At 48.7% G+C, this 14,011-nt stretch overlaps 1 protein-coding gene across 2 annotated transcripts in view; it reads right to left on the bottom strand.

The window, feature by feature from the left end:
- The window catches only part of DISP3 (dispatched RND transporter family member 3), a 53,604-nt gene extending 46,941 nt beyond the window's left edge, over positions 1-6,663 (bottom strand). For both annotated transcript variants that reach the window (XM_074334053.2, XM_074334054.2), the window contains exon 1: positions 6,571-6,663. The gene's annotated coding sequence lies outside the window, so the exon portion shown is untranslated. The remainder of the gene's footprint in view (positions 1-6,570) is intronic.
- Positions 6,664-14,011: the final 7,348 nt, after the last annotated feature.

Genomic DNA, 14,011 nt, shown 5'->3' with positions numbered 1-14,011 from the left:
ATCAGGGAACAGAGTAATTACATTTATAAGTAATTCTCTCTTCAATTTGCTAACACACTGACTTTGGAGCTCTTGGTGCCAACCTCCAATGTCACCTCTTCCAGGAAGCCAGTGAGTAGAGGCAAGTGAATTGGGTATGCTGAAGAGAGCGCTAGATTTAGATAACTGAGTTTGATTTTTCTATGTGCCTTTTACTAACTGTATGACCTTGGGCAAGTCACTTCATTTCTCTGAGACTCTGTTTCCTCAGCTGCAAAATGGGAGTATAATGACCTCTGCCTATAATATGCCTTCAATTATCTTTTCAGCTGAGGTGGAGCACAGATTTATGTGTGATAATTAATTAAATAGATATGTATATATGTACATATATATAGTAATATGTATATTTATAGAGTTATATAGTTAGAGAGATGATAATAGAATGATCAATCCCTATTTCCATGACTTTCCTGATTGGTTGTAGCAAGTTAGTGGAAGAGATTGGGTTGGACCCAGGCCTCCCACGTTTTAGTCCTGAACTTTTTCCAAGTCACCATCTTTCCTCTCCCCAGCCCCATTCTTCCTAGAGCTCTGTTCAGGAGGCAAGTGTGAGTTTATGCGGGGGGGGCAGTAACTCAAGAGAAGAGAGAGAGGCCTGGGGAAAGGTGATAGTGCCAGGCTGGGGTGGGGTGCTGCAGACAGAGTCTGGGGGAGGCCAAACACATGGGAGCCCTCTACTCGTGCCTCCTCCAGAATTTTGCAAGCAGCCAGGCCTAGCATTCCTTTCTCAGCCTTGCCTGCCTCCTCTAAGGAAGCAGGCAGCCTGCACCAGTGAATACAATTCAAATTATTAATTGCCTGCAACAATTAGCCCCAGCGCCTGGTCCTGCAGACACCCAGGCTCTGAAAGAGGGAGCCAATTACAGCTTTATCAATATTCACACTGCTGCATAATCCTCTCCCAACAAGACAGTGTCCTCATCCACCATCTATGTTTCTAGGGGCCTTGTTCTGACCCCAGTATCTGGAGAAGACCAAGTTTTGCTGAAGCCTCCAAGAGTGAAAGTCAATAAAGGGTTAGACTCTGAGGGGCATTTCACATAGCAGGGCCAGAGTGCTGGAAGGGAAGAGTAGGGACCCGCCAAAGATCTGGACAGTGTGGCATTAGTCAAAGACCGTCCCATTGTATGGGAGAGAATATAAACTCCAGTTGAGGGCTTTAAGTAGATTCCTTGAGGATCTGATTGTTAGGACTGGCTTGAAAGGCAAGGTCAGAAATACCCCAAAAGTTCTGGTTTTAACCTAAGCTCAGTCACATACTAACATTGTGACTTTGGGGAAATCCCTTCTTATCTCTCAGCTCATTTCCTTCCCTATAAACTGGGGACAGTGGCCACACCTTCCCAAGGAGGGAGATTGTATGCATAGTGGGTGGCACGGAGTGAGCTGGAAATCAATGGTAGCTATTGTATTCTATATGGAAAGAGCCCTGGAAGGAGATTCCATGCTGCCTGGGTCCCCTTTCCCTTGGCAGGGAAGTAGGAGTGTGGGGCAGTGGAGAACAGGGTAGATGGGGAGTGAAGAGATCTACATGCTGGCTCCAGATTTGCTCTATCTTACACCGTAGTCTTGGTGCCCTTCCCACTCTGGCCTCTTGTTCTGACCTGACAAATGAGGACATGAGGCTAGATGAGCTCTAGAGCCCCTCTAACTGTGGTCTTCCAGGGGAATATGGGCAGAAGGAATTAGTTTAGAATAGGTGGGAGGCCATGGGGAATATGGACTTCCCAATTTTTCAAAGGGGTAAATGTGTTGGATCAGCTGGAGAACATGAAATCAGTTACATAAATAGTTAAGCCTAAAGTCACAAATCTGTTGGTTCTGCATCAGTAAAAGAAACCACAGAGATAGGAAGTAAAGATCATCACTTGGGGGTTCAAATCTCCCCAGAGAGGCTGGATAGAAGTCCCACGCGTGGTCCTTGTTTCAGCACCTCGGACAGCGGCTGACTTTGCCCTCCTAACCCTCCCCTGGGCCATGGTTGAGGTGACGGCAAAGAGATGAGTGAGGAGTACGGATTTGACCAATGAGTGGGAGCCTTGGAGGTGGTGTGATGCTTGGCGTGAGTAATGCTGAGGGTCAAGAGTAACTCAGTTACACCTGGTGGAGGCCTCTGAGTGGCCCGTGGAGCTGCCCAGGCATTAGAGGGTAGAGTCATGTATAGGTCCTGTCTCCCGGCCCCTCCTCAGGAATCCCCATGGCTCCTGGCACACCTGCCTTTGTGTGAGCTCTCCCATGACTCAGCATGGAATCCCAACCCCATCGCCCCATCTTGCCCTGCCCCTTTGTTCCTCTGGCCTCGGCTTCCTGGTAGAAGTTGGCCAACACCTCCCCTTGCTCCAGTCAGCCTGGCTGACCCACTGGCGCCAGGAACCAGGCTAGATTTAACCCTGACCACCAGGCTCCATCTGGGCCTCTACAGTGACAACAAGAAAGAGCTTTCCTGGCATTTTCCCAGCCAGGAATCTGCACAGTTCTGATGGGCTGTCCCACTGCCAGCTCCTATTCCAGCACATTCAGTGTGGGCAGGGTGGGGAATATTCTGTGCGAGAGAACTCTGTGGCTAGAGCCCCTGACCTAGAATGAAGGGCTGGCTGACATATCATCAGTACTCAGGCAGTTAAAATACCTTTTAGGCAGCAAGAGATGCTACTAACAACATCAGCATGAATAATAATTAATGGCTAGCTTTTATCGAGTGCCAGTCATTGTATATATGCAGTACTTCATTTAAACTCACAATCAGCCCATCAGGTGAGTATTTACTATCCTCCTTTCCAGAGAAGGAAATTGAGGCTCAGAGAGTAAGCTGCTTCAGGTCACACAGCAGGTAAATACTGAGGACTCAACTGAAGGCAGTTTGATTCTACAGCCCAAGTTCTTTGCCACACTATTAATCCCATTTTACAGATGGGAAAACGGAAGGTCAGAGGGGTTAAGGAACTTCATTAAGGTCACAGAAAGAGTCAGCAATGGAAAGAATTTGAACCAGGGTTTGCCTGATGTTAAAGATACCATGTTTATCTGCTCCACTCTACTGCTCCTTAATGAACTAGGTCCCTTTGGGTGCCCACTCTCAGAGTCCCCTCCTGTGGCACGCAGGTCTCATCTTAGGTCAAAACACAACTTAACTCATATCTCTATTTATCCTTAGGAAAGTCAGTTCCTCTCTCTGAGCCCAGATCTACCAAGGGAAATATTCTATGACCGAGCTCACATTCCAATTTGAGAATTGCTTTGTCTGACGAGATTCGCCCATGGGAACTAGAAAGGCCATCATGCAAAATGGCAGGACATTTCCCAGGACCCAGAGGGCAAGGTCATACCCATCCCCTTTGGTACAAGATGCAGGGCCAGGGCCATTGGCTGTGGACATGCCACGGGACTGGTATCACCTGGCACAAAATGCCAGGTCACCTCCTAGCTTTTCATTTACCAGCGAGGAGACTGAGTCCGTGGCAGGTGATGGCAGTGGTGTGGTTGCCTTCTGACAGCATGCCCTTTTGGCCACCCCTCCAAGGCTTCTATGTCCTTCTCGACACCTCTGGGTTCTCATTTTGCAGCTGGGCACATCTTGGGACAGCTGTTCTCCCTGGCATCCAGGGCCACACCTGGCAGATATGCCAGCAGGAGGCAGGAGGAATGCATGAATAGTCTTACTGGCCACGTGGGGGAGCAGCCTGGGCCAGGTTAGCACAGCTGGCTGTGCCGTGGAGCTGGGCTGGTGGCATGTCCCCTTCCCCTCCTCCTGCTCCCCCTCTTCCTCCTCCTCTACCGTGTCCCCCTCTTCTGCCTCTCCCCTTCCATTGTTCCTCGTCCTCCTCCTCGTTTTCTTTCTTGTCTCTATCCTCACGTTCTCAAACTCCCGCCTTCCCTCCTTTACACTTACCCCTTCCCTTGATAATGACCACAGTAAACATTTATTGAGCACTTACTGTATGATAAGCCCCAACTCAAGTGTTTTACATGCACCATCTTTTTAATCTTCACAACAGCCCTTGGAAAATCATCTCCCTTTTATAGGTCAGGAAAACATGCCTCAGAGAGGTCAAGGTTTGTAAGGCCCAGCTGACTTCTGAGCCCACACTTTCCTGACCCTTTGCTCCGCTGGGGTCAGTAGCACCTCATCACACGTGGGGCGAGAAGGCCAGAGGTGCTGCGATCCATTCCCTTTTGGCCTTGGATGGATTGTTGGGTGGATGCTTTCTTGGATTTTTCTTAAAACCCTAAGCTGATTTCATCTCCCCACCCTGGATTGCTCTGTTTTCTGTTCCTCCTAGTCCTTTCCTTCCTGGTGTGTGTATGAGCAACCCAGGGTTGGCTGAGGCGCCTCATGTTGGCTAAATCAGGAAAATGGAACCAGACCAGCACACGTGGGACCAAGCTTTACCTGGCCAAGTGCAGAGGACTTCCCCTAGTCCCCTGAGGATTCTGCGATCATTGTCACTTTAATCTGTGAATAACTAAGGGGCCTGAAGGTGGGTAAGAGAATGGAGTTTGGCAGACATAACTGGGTCACCTACTGGCCAGGGGATGTTGGCTAAGTTGCCTCAACTCTCTGAGTCTGTTTTCTTACCTTTAAAATGGAGACTAGACTCGCCTCAAGGGGTGATGGTGAGGTGAGGAGCCATTAAGATAGGGTATGTAGTGTGCCTGGCAGGCGGCAGTCCTCAGGCAATGTCCTTGTCCTGCTCTACCTTGTTTTGGGTCAAGGGAATTTACAGACACATACTCCCCTAGCCTGTGGAGGGCTCCCTGGAACTCATTTCCCAGGAATTGTTTGTTCTCCCAACTATTTTTGGTAGGATTTAGATAACAAAGTAATAGCCAACGTTTTTGCATGTGTCCTATGTGTGAATTGCTCACGTCATCTCATTTAGAGCATGTGGGTTCAGAGGACAAACCCTGGAGCCAGATGACTTGGGTTCAAATCCCAGCTCTACCACTTACTGGCTGTGTGACTGTGGGTAATTCACATAACCTTTCTGTGCTTCAGTTTTCCTCATCTGTAAAGGAGGTGTACAATAGTATCTATCTCCTAAGGCTGTGCTGAGGAGTTAGGGGTGCATGGAAAGTACTGAGATCAGTGCCTAGACATGATAAGTGCTCCTTAAGTGTCAGCTATTATTATTTGATTTCCACAACAATCCCAGAAAGTGGATATTATAGTCCCTGTTTTACAAAAGAGGTAGCAGAGAGGTTAAGTCACTAGTCCAAGGTCACACAGCTAGTAAATGGCAGAACCAAGATTTGAACCCAGGTCTGACTGATTACCAGGCCTAAGGGTTTCCCACTTAGCCATATATCTGGGAAGTAAGAGGATGGGGTTTATGGCCACCTCTGAGGCTCAGCCAGTCCCTTCCAACGCTGTGACCCAGATGAGCTCACCTCCCTACCTTCTTGCTTCCTCTTGTCTTAGCTGGAAACTAACCCTTTCCCACTCAGTCATTTATTTAAAAAAAAACTCCACTTTAACTCCAACGGAGTCCCTGGACCTTCCTGCTTCCAAACCTGCTCACTTTGCAGGGTTCCCAGGGCGTGGAGCCTACAAAGGCCCTGAATCAGTCTTGATCTCCCCTGGGCCTAGTATGAGAGGCTGGGGGTAGCCAGGAGAGCTTCCAGGGCACCCAGGAAGCCCCTACAACTCCCACTGTTCCCGGCAGGAGGCTCTGCTTCTCCAAGAGCTCTATTCTCCCACCCTCCCCACAGCCCCCATACTGAATGTGGCACGCAAGGCCCTTCTTCCTTAATGGCTGTTCTCCAACCCCATCAACTGGCAGTGCCCTCCCCAACCCCAGCTGGCTGCAAAGCTAGCCCATCGCGGCTCAGAGACACCGGGCTCCGTCATGCCTCTCAGCCTTTACTCACGTCACTCCATCTGCCTGAAATGCTCTCTCTCTTCTCTACCAGCAGAAACATTACTCATCCTGAAGGCCCATCCTCCTTCTATGATGAAGCCACCCCCAACCCTACCCCCACTCTTTCCCCCAAGGAGTCTTCAACTCTCTCTCCTTCTTGCTCCTAGAACAATTTCACACCTTTATTTCTGCATTTATCACAGCCTGACTTGTTTTCTATATAGAGTCTGTTGTGTGAGGGTGCATGGAATGTGAGGGTGCATGAAGACTCTGTAGGGGGGCCACTTCCCAGGCAAGGGCTGAGGGCAGGGGAGGCGCAGATCATAAGCCCCATCGGAGCCGGGAGTTCTGGGACCATCTGCCCCAGGACCTGGCTCAGGGTCAGACATTATTCTTCTCATTTTAGAGATGGGACAATTGAGGTTCATGGAAGGGATGACTTTCCCGTGATCATTTGGCTCTTTGTGAGAGGACTATGGAAGCTGGGCTTCCAGCTCCTAATCTTGTGGGGTCTCCCAAGTCCCTGCTATAGGTCTGGGTGTGGCACACACTTCTTGGTCACCCATAGCCTCTGCACCGCCTTGCTGTCTTTATTAGCCAGCTATTGCTACAAGAACGCTGCATAACAAACCACTGCAAAATCCCGGTCGCATTGAACAGTAACACTTACATTTTGCTCACAAGCTGACAGGACAGCTCTGCTTCAGACTGTGTCGGTTCCATGTGTCACGTAAGGGGCCGTGGCTGCCATGGCTCCCCGGTCAAGTTCATTGTCTGGCTATGGCAGGAATGCTAGAGGGCAAACAAAACCACATTCTGTAGCTTAAGCCTTTTCTCTCATTATATCTGCGACCACGCCATTGGCCAGAGTAAGTCACCTGGCCAAGCCCAAAGTCAAGAGGTGACGAAGTAGACTCAGCTCCATGGAGCTGTGGCAAGAGTTTGAACGATCGATAATTCAATCGTTAGTGCTGTTCTTATGCCTCTACCTTCCTTCTTACAGATTCGAATTGATAGCCGACCGTCCCCCAAAGCCACTAGACAGGCACCCCTAGCTTCCTTCCCTGCAGCCACTACCTGCAGAGCCTTTAGTTCACGCTCCACCTCCCCCATCAGAAACTTAGCCATACACATTACAGAATAACAACAGAGGAGAAATGTAAAGAGAGTACTCAGGCTCCAAGAGTTAAATGTAAAGGAAGAGTAAAGGGAAACATACCGTGTTTCCCCGAAAATAAGACCTGGCTGGACAATCAGCTCTAATGCATCTTTTGGAGCAAAAATTAATATAAAACCCAGTTTTATTTTACTATAAGACCGGGTCTTTAATATAATATAATATAATATAATATAATATAATATAATATAATATAACATAACATAACATAACATAACATAACATAACATAACATAACACCGGGCCTTATATTCATTTTTGCTCCAAAAGACACATTAGAGCTGATTGTCTGCCTAGGTCTTAATTTCAGGGAAACATGGTAGTTGAACTCTGGAAGAGTGGCGAGTGCGGGAGACTTACCTTCACACTCACCTTCCAGCACCACCCATTGTCCCAAATCTGAGAGGTGAGCTTTATGGATCCCTCAAAATCTTGAGTCAAGTTCTCATAGGATCACTTATCTGTATAGCCTCAGAATCTCGATGTGGGGACCCTTTTTATTTTTGCCTTCTTTCATCTGCACACTATTCTTTTGATAGCAGCCCACCAATTTTCAATAGAGAACCACCATTCCCCTTCAGCCCATGTGGTTTGGGTGGGGAGAATGTACATGTAACCCAGGCCTAAGCCAATCAGAGCATCCCATCATCACCTGGGCTGCAGTGATTGGTTTAGGGGATAGACTCATGGCAAATCCAGGCCAATGAGAATTCGGTCCTGGACTTTTTGTCTAATTGCTGGGCCTGATCTGAAGAGTTAGAGGAAGCTAGGAAGAGACTATTTTTAACTCCAGGACTTAGAACAGAGAGGGTACAGAAAGGTTACCAGCAGCCATCCTGCTGCCGTGTCAATTTCCAAGAATAAAGTGTGCCAACCTCACCATGAACGGGGACAGAGCGAGACTTGCCTTGAGCTTCTTGACTTGACTTTTTACTTTTCAGCTATGAGACCAGGTGGGACATGTTTTCTGTCACTTGCAACCGACAGTCTTGATTAAATACGAGGTCTGACAATTAATTTCGCGAACTCATCCTATAAAAAGTAGAATATACCTCATGGCTGAATATCACTATGGCCACCTTCGAAGTACTCCCCTTGGGAAGCTGTGCACTGATACCAGTGCCTAGTCCACCCTTCAAAGCAATTTTGGAACTCTTTTTCTGGAATGGCCATCAGAGCTGTCGTCATATTACCCTTGATGTCCTGAATGTCATCAAAATGTCTTCCTTTCAATATTTCCTTTATCTTTGGGTCAAGAAAGAAGTCATTGGGGGCCAGATCAGGTGAGTAGGGAGGGTGTTCCAATAGAGTTATTTGTTTACTGGCTAAAAACTCCCTCAAGACAGGGCCATGTGAACTGGTGCATCGTCGTGATGCAAGAGCCATGAATTGTTGGCGAAAAGTTCAGGTGGTCTAACTTTTTCATGCAGCTTTTTCAGCACTTCCAAATAGTAATGTTGGTTAACTGTTTGTCCAGTTGGTACAAATTCATAATGAATAATCCCCCTGATATGAAAAAAGTTTAGCAACATCGTTGCTACAAGTTTGCGAACTTAATTGTCAGACCTCGTAAACCTGGAATCCTAGAATCCTAGAATTTTGGACACCTGGAGCCAAGGATGCTTCAAATCATAAATTTGTTGAATCTCGACAGTTAAAGTCCTTAGATACTTAGAGGAACATGGGGAGGGGCCCAAAGCTATGGGTGTGGAGAAGGGGAGGACCCAAAATCCCTTTATGCACCCCCACTGGTGCCAGCACATTTGTCCTGTATGGGGAGCTCCTACTGTGTCAGGCACTAGACTGTAGATTGGCCTGGGTGAGCTGGGTGCAATGAGATGCACATTCCAGCTTCCTGTCTCGGCAATGCCACCAATTATAGCCCGTCGTGGCTGTGTTTCTACATGGCACTCTCTCATCCCTTCATCCAAGGAGGAGATGGGGTTTGAGCTGGCCGGCGACAGTGCAAACAGTGTTGCAAGGAGAGGCTGTTGCAAGCAAGGGTCTAGAAAGCACAAAAGATGCTCAGAGGGAGAGGCAGACAGTGAGGATGCCCCTTAGAAGAGTTGCATTTGGCTGGCAGAGAAGCCTGCCCTGACCTGGACTCCTCTGAACCAGGCGCCTGGCCCAGTGTGCCAACCTTCAGCTTGGCATCAGTGCCCGCTCTCGCTGGCTGACCTTTCTGAGCAGATATTTCAGGAAAGGGAATGAAGGCTCACACCTCACTCTGGCCTCTCCACCCGCTGAGACAATCTTCAAAGGTGCCAATGACTGACCTGGCTTGTGGGCCCCTTCCCTCTGCCAGGGCTGGGGCAGCCACTGGCTTTCTTCCTCTTGAGCCCACAGGGACTGCCGCATGGCCACAGCTCCTGGATCCAGCTTCCCTTCTGGCCTGGCCACTCTTTCTTGGAAGGCAAATGTCTCTTTTGCTCTGAATGGAGGTTCCTGAGTGTAATAGCTCAAACTTCTCCAGTGACTTGCATATCTTGGCCTCAGTTTATCTACCTGTAAACTGGAGGCCTCCCCACTAATAAGCCTCACTACACTGTTATGAAATAGGTCTTACCACTCCCATTCGACAGGCAAAGGAACCAAGGCTCTGAGAGGTCCTGACTTCTTCACTCATTCAGCAACATTTATTTAACAAACACTGGTTGGGCACCGTCTACTTGCCAGGTACTGCACTATTCTCTGAGGACACTAAAGTGACTAAAACAAAGTCCCAACCCACAAGCTACTCAGTAGGGGTGAGTAACAGAGTTCCTCAAGGTCAAAGAGCAAACTGTCATCCCCTTTGCACACAGTAGGTGTTCAATCAGTGCATGAATTGGCTGAAATACCTTGTGGGCAACAGGCAAGGAGGAATCATGAGTTAAAAGACAATGGGATACAAAGGATGCAGCACGAGAAAAGGGATTCGATTTCCAGCCTCAAAGCTGGATTTGCAAACAAAAAATCTATCATATCTGACGGTGTTTGCTAAAGACCAAAATGGAGATGAAGGAAATTAGCGGTGGCGGATGGTGTACTTGGCTCCCGCCTAACGAAGCAGCTTGGGGACTGCAGGGGCTGCTCTACAGTGGTCCCTGGACCTGGACTCCACCCTCCCCCACCGTCAGCCAGGGCTGCAGAGAAGATGGAAACAGTGCAATCAGCATGGCAAGCTGGTAGCGCGGGGTAACAAGGAGGGAGGGCTTGCAAACATGAGGATGAACGCTTACCTGCCTGCTTAAAATGTCTGGAAATGTGTCCACTCCTCAGAGATGATCACAGCAGATTCTTTTTCAGCTCTGGACCTTGCTTCTCAAAGTGTGGTCTATGGACCAGTAGCATAGGCAACAGTTGGGCATTTGTTTAAAAGGCAGACTCTCAGTCCCATCCCGGACCTACTGATTGTGGCTGTGTTTTTAACGAGGTCCCACACGATTTTTCTAGATTGGCTGCATATTAGAATCACCCGGGGAGGTTTGGGAAGCATTGATGCCTGGATCTACCCCAGAGATTCTGATTTAATTGATCTGAGCTGTGGCCTGAGCAGCAGGATTTTATTGATATAGAACTGACATGTAACATTGTGTAAGTTTAAGGTGTATAGCGTGTTGATTTGATGCACTTATATATTGCAAAAGAATTGCCACCATAGCCTTAGCCGACACCTCCATCACGTCACACAATTACTGTTTCCTTCCAAGCAGGACTTTTTAACATCCAGCAGGTAATTTTAATGTGCAGCCAAGGTTGAGGACCTCGGCTCTAACTTTACAGAATACATTCCCAAACTTGACCTCAAATACCCTTCACTACAACCCTAGGAGCTCAGGAGGGTATAGTTAGCCCCATTTTCCAGAAATGAGGCTAACCTCATGTTTCAACCTAGCAGGGTGGTGTAGAGCAGTGGTTCTCAAAGTGAGGTCCCTAGACAAGCATCTTCACTTGGGAGCTTATTAGAAATGCAAATCTCAAAATCAGAAACTCTGGGGGTGGGGCCCAGAACCTATGCCTTAACAGGCCTTCTCCAGGCGATTCTGCTGCATATTCAAGTTTGAGAACCACTGGTATGGTGGACAGAGCCCTGCATTGGGAGTGGAGCTCTGGCATCTCTCCTTGGCACTGTGTGTCCTTGGGCAAGTGACTGTCCCTCTGGGCTTTAGTTTTCACATGTGTAAACTGAGGGGACTAGACTAGATCAGGGCTGCCACCCTTGCATAGTGCTCCCCTGGCAGACATTGCTAATCCATTGCAGCACTGCTTCCCGCTGGGTTGATCTGAGAGCTTTTCTCAGCACATCTCCCAGGTGGTCAGGTTTGCACTGAAATTAGACAGCCCAGGTGTTAGATGATCTCTGAGAACGTCTCCATCTCTACAGTAAGTGGCAGGTGTAGACCTCAGTCCTTGGAACCAGTGCTTTTTTTCTTTTTTTTTAATTTTATTAAATTTATTGGGGTGACAATTGTTAGTAAAATTATGTAGATTTCAGGTGTACAATTCTGTATTACATCATCTATAAATCCCATTGTGTGTTCACCACCCAGAGTCAGTTCTCCTTCCATCACCATATATTTGATCCCCCTTACCCTCTTCTCCCACCCCCCACCCCCCACCCCCCTTACCCTCTGGTAACCACTGAACTATTGTCTGTGTCTATGAGTTTCTGTTTCTCATTTGTTTGTCTTATTCTTTTGTTGTTTTTGGTTTATATACCACATATCAGTGAAATCACATGGTTCTCTGCTTTTTCTGTCTGACTTATTTCGCTCAGCATTACACTCTCAAAATCCATCCATGTTGTCACAAATGTTCCTATATCATCTTTTCTTACCGCCGAATAGTATTCCATTGTGTATATGTACCACAACTTCTTTATCCATTCATCTATCGAAGGACATTTTGGTTGTTTCCATGTCTTGGCCACCGTAAACAAAGCTGCAATGAACATTGGAGCACCCGTGTCTTTATCTATAAATGTTTTCAGATTTTTTTGGTAGATACCCAGGAGAGGGATTGCTGGGTCATATGGCAATTCTATTAATAATTTTTTGAGGAACCTCCACACTGCCTTCCATAGCGGCTGCACCAGTCTGCATTCCCACCAACAGTGTATGAGGGAACCAGTGCTTTTTATCTCCTCCTCCTCCTCCAGCTCAAAGAAACGAAGAAGCTGGTGCATCCACATAGGCCAGAAAGACGTGTCAGGGAGTAAGTGACCCTATCCCCACCTTCATGCCCTTTCATACCTCCACACTTTGTATAGCCTGTTCCCATGACCTGATGTACTCTTTGCCTCCTCTGGACTAATCTTATGCAGCCACTAAGGGCCAACTCAAGTGTTACCTTCTCAGTGAAGACCCCCAGTGCCTCCAGGTAAGGACAACCACAATCAAGTTTCCTTGGGGATGGGAGCATTTCCTGTCAGTGTGATGCATCTCCATTATAATATACCCCCCAGTGGACTGTGGCTCCTGGAGATCAGGGACCATGAGGAGCCCTGGACTTGGAGGGATAAATGCTCAGGATAAATGTGATTGATTGAGGCACCCAGATTCCCAGTGTCGGGGGCAAGGTGTCCTCATGGACCCCAGTATCCTTCTGGTAATGGCAGCTTCTGTGCCTCATTCGAACAGCATATTGGCCAACTTCCAACTTGCCAGTCCTCTGTCACTCAGAGTCCAGCGCTGGCCCTGGCATCGTGCTGACAGGTGCCCTGCACAATCTGTCTGGCCTGTCTCCTTCCCAGGAAAGTGGGAGGGAGGAAGTGAGGGAGGCAGACCAGCGGCAGCGGCATAGCTGTGGTCTCCAGCAAGGAGCTAATGGGCAGGCTCGTGAGGCGGTCTGCACTCAGGTTACTGACCCTAGAGAGTTGGGCAAGTAGGCACCGGGACGGGAATCACACTCACACATCAAGTCGAGTTCCAAGGACCTGGAGAAGCTGCCTTCTTTCAGCTCGCCCTCATGCCTGCATCGCTGCTCAGTCCGGCTGGGACGGAGGCAGGGCGAGGTCCCGTCAGCCCATATTTACTGAGCACCCACTGTGCATTTAGCCTGGATGAGGTACAGTGCTGAAGACACAGTCCCTGCTCCTAAAGAGGGACAAGAAGGGGAAAGCCACTGGCGTATATTGAACATGGCTATATGCCTTGTCTTGTGTGAGGGCAACGTACATTGAGCACCGACCATGTGCCAGTCCTTGAGCGAGAGGACTGGGTACTGAGCACCCACTATGGGCAGATCTGTGTGGGAGGGGGATATGTACTCAGCACCCACTGTGTGCAGATCCGTGTGGGAGGGGATATGTACTCAGCACCCACTGTGTGCAGATCCGTGTGGGAGGGGATATGTACTCAGCACCTACTATGTGCAGATCCGTGTGGGAGGGGATATGTACTCAGCACCCACTGTGTGCAGATCCGTGTGGGAGGGGATATGTACTCAGCACCCACTGTGTGCAGATCCGTGTGGGAGGGGATATGTACTCAGCACCCACTGTGTGCAGATCCGTGTGGGAGGGGATATGTACTCAGCACCTACTGTGTGCAGATCCGTGTGGGAGGGGATATGTACTCAGCACCTACTGTGTGCAGATCCGTGTGGGAGGGGATATGTACTCAGCACCTACTGTGTGCAGATCCGTGTGGGAGGGGATATGTACTCAGCACCTACTGTGTGCAGATCCGTGTGGGAGGGGATATGTACTCAGCACCCACTGTGTGCAGATCCGTGTGGGAGGGGGATATGTACTCAGCACCCACTGTGTGCAGATCCGTGTGGGAGGGGGATATGTACTCAGCACCCACTGTGTGCAGATCCGTGTGGGAGGGGGTATGTACTCAGCACCCACTGTGTGCAGATCCGTGTGGGAGGGGATATGTACTCAGCACCTACTGTGTGCAGATCCGTGTGGGAGGGGATATGTACTCAGCACCCACTATGTGCAGAT

Source organism: Rhinolophus sinicus, chromosome 14, assembly GCF_057876585.1.
Source record: "Rhinolophus sinicus isolate RSI-liver-muscle chromosome 14, RSI-T2T, whole genome shotgun sequence".
NCBI lineage: Eukaryota > Metazoa > Chordata > Mammalia > Chiroptera > Rhinolophidae > Rhinolophus > Rhinolophus sinicus.
This window is presented reverse-complemented; position numbering and strand designations above follow the sequence as displayed.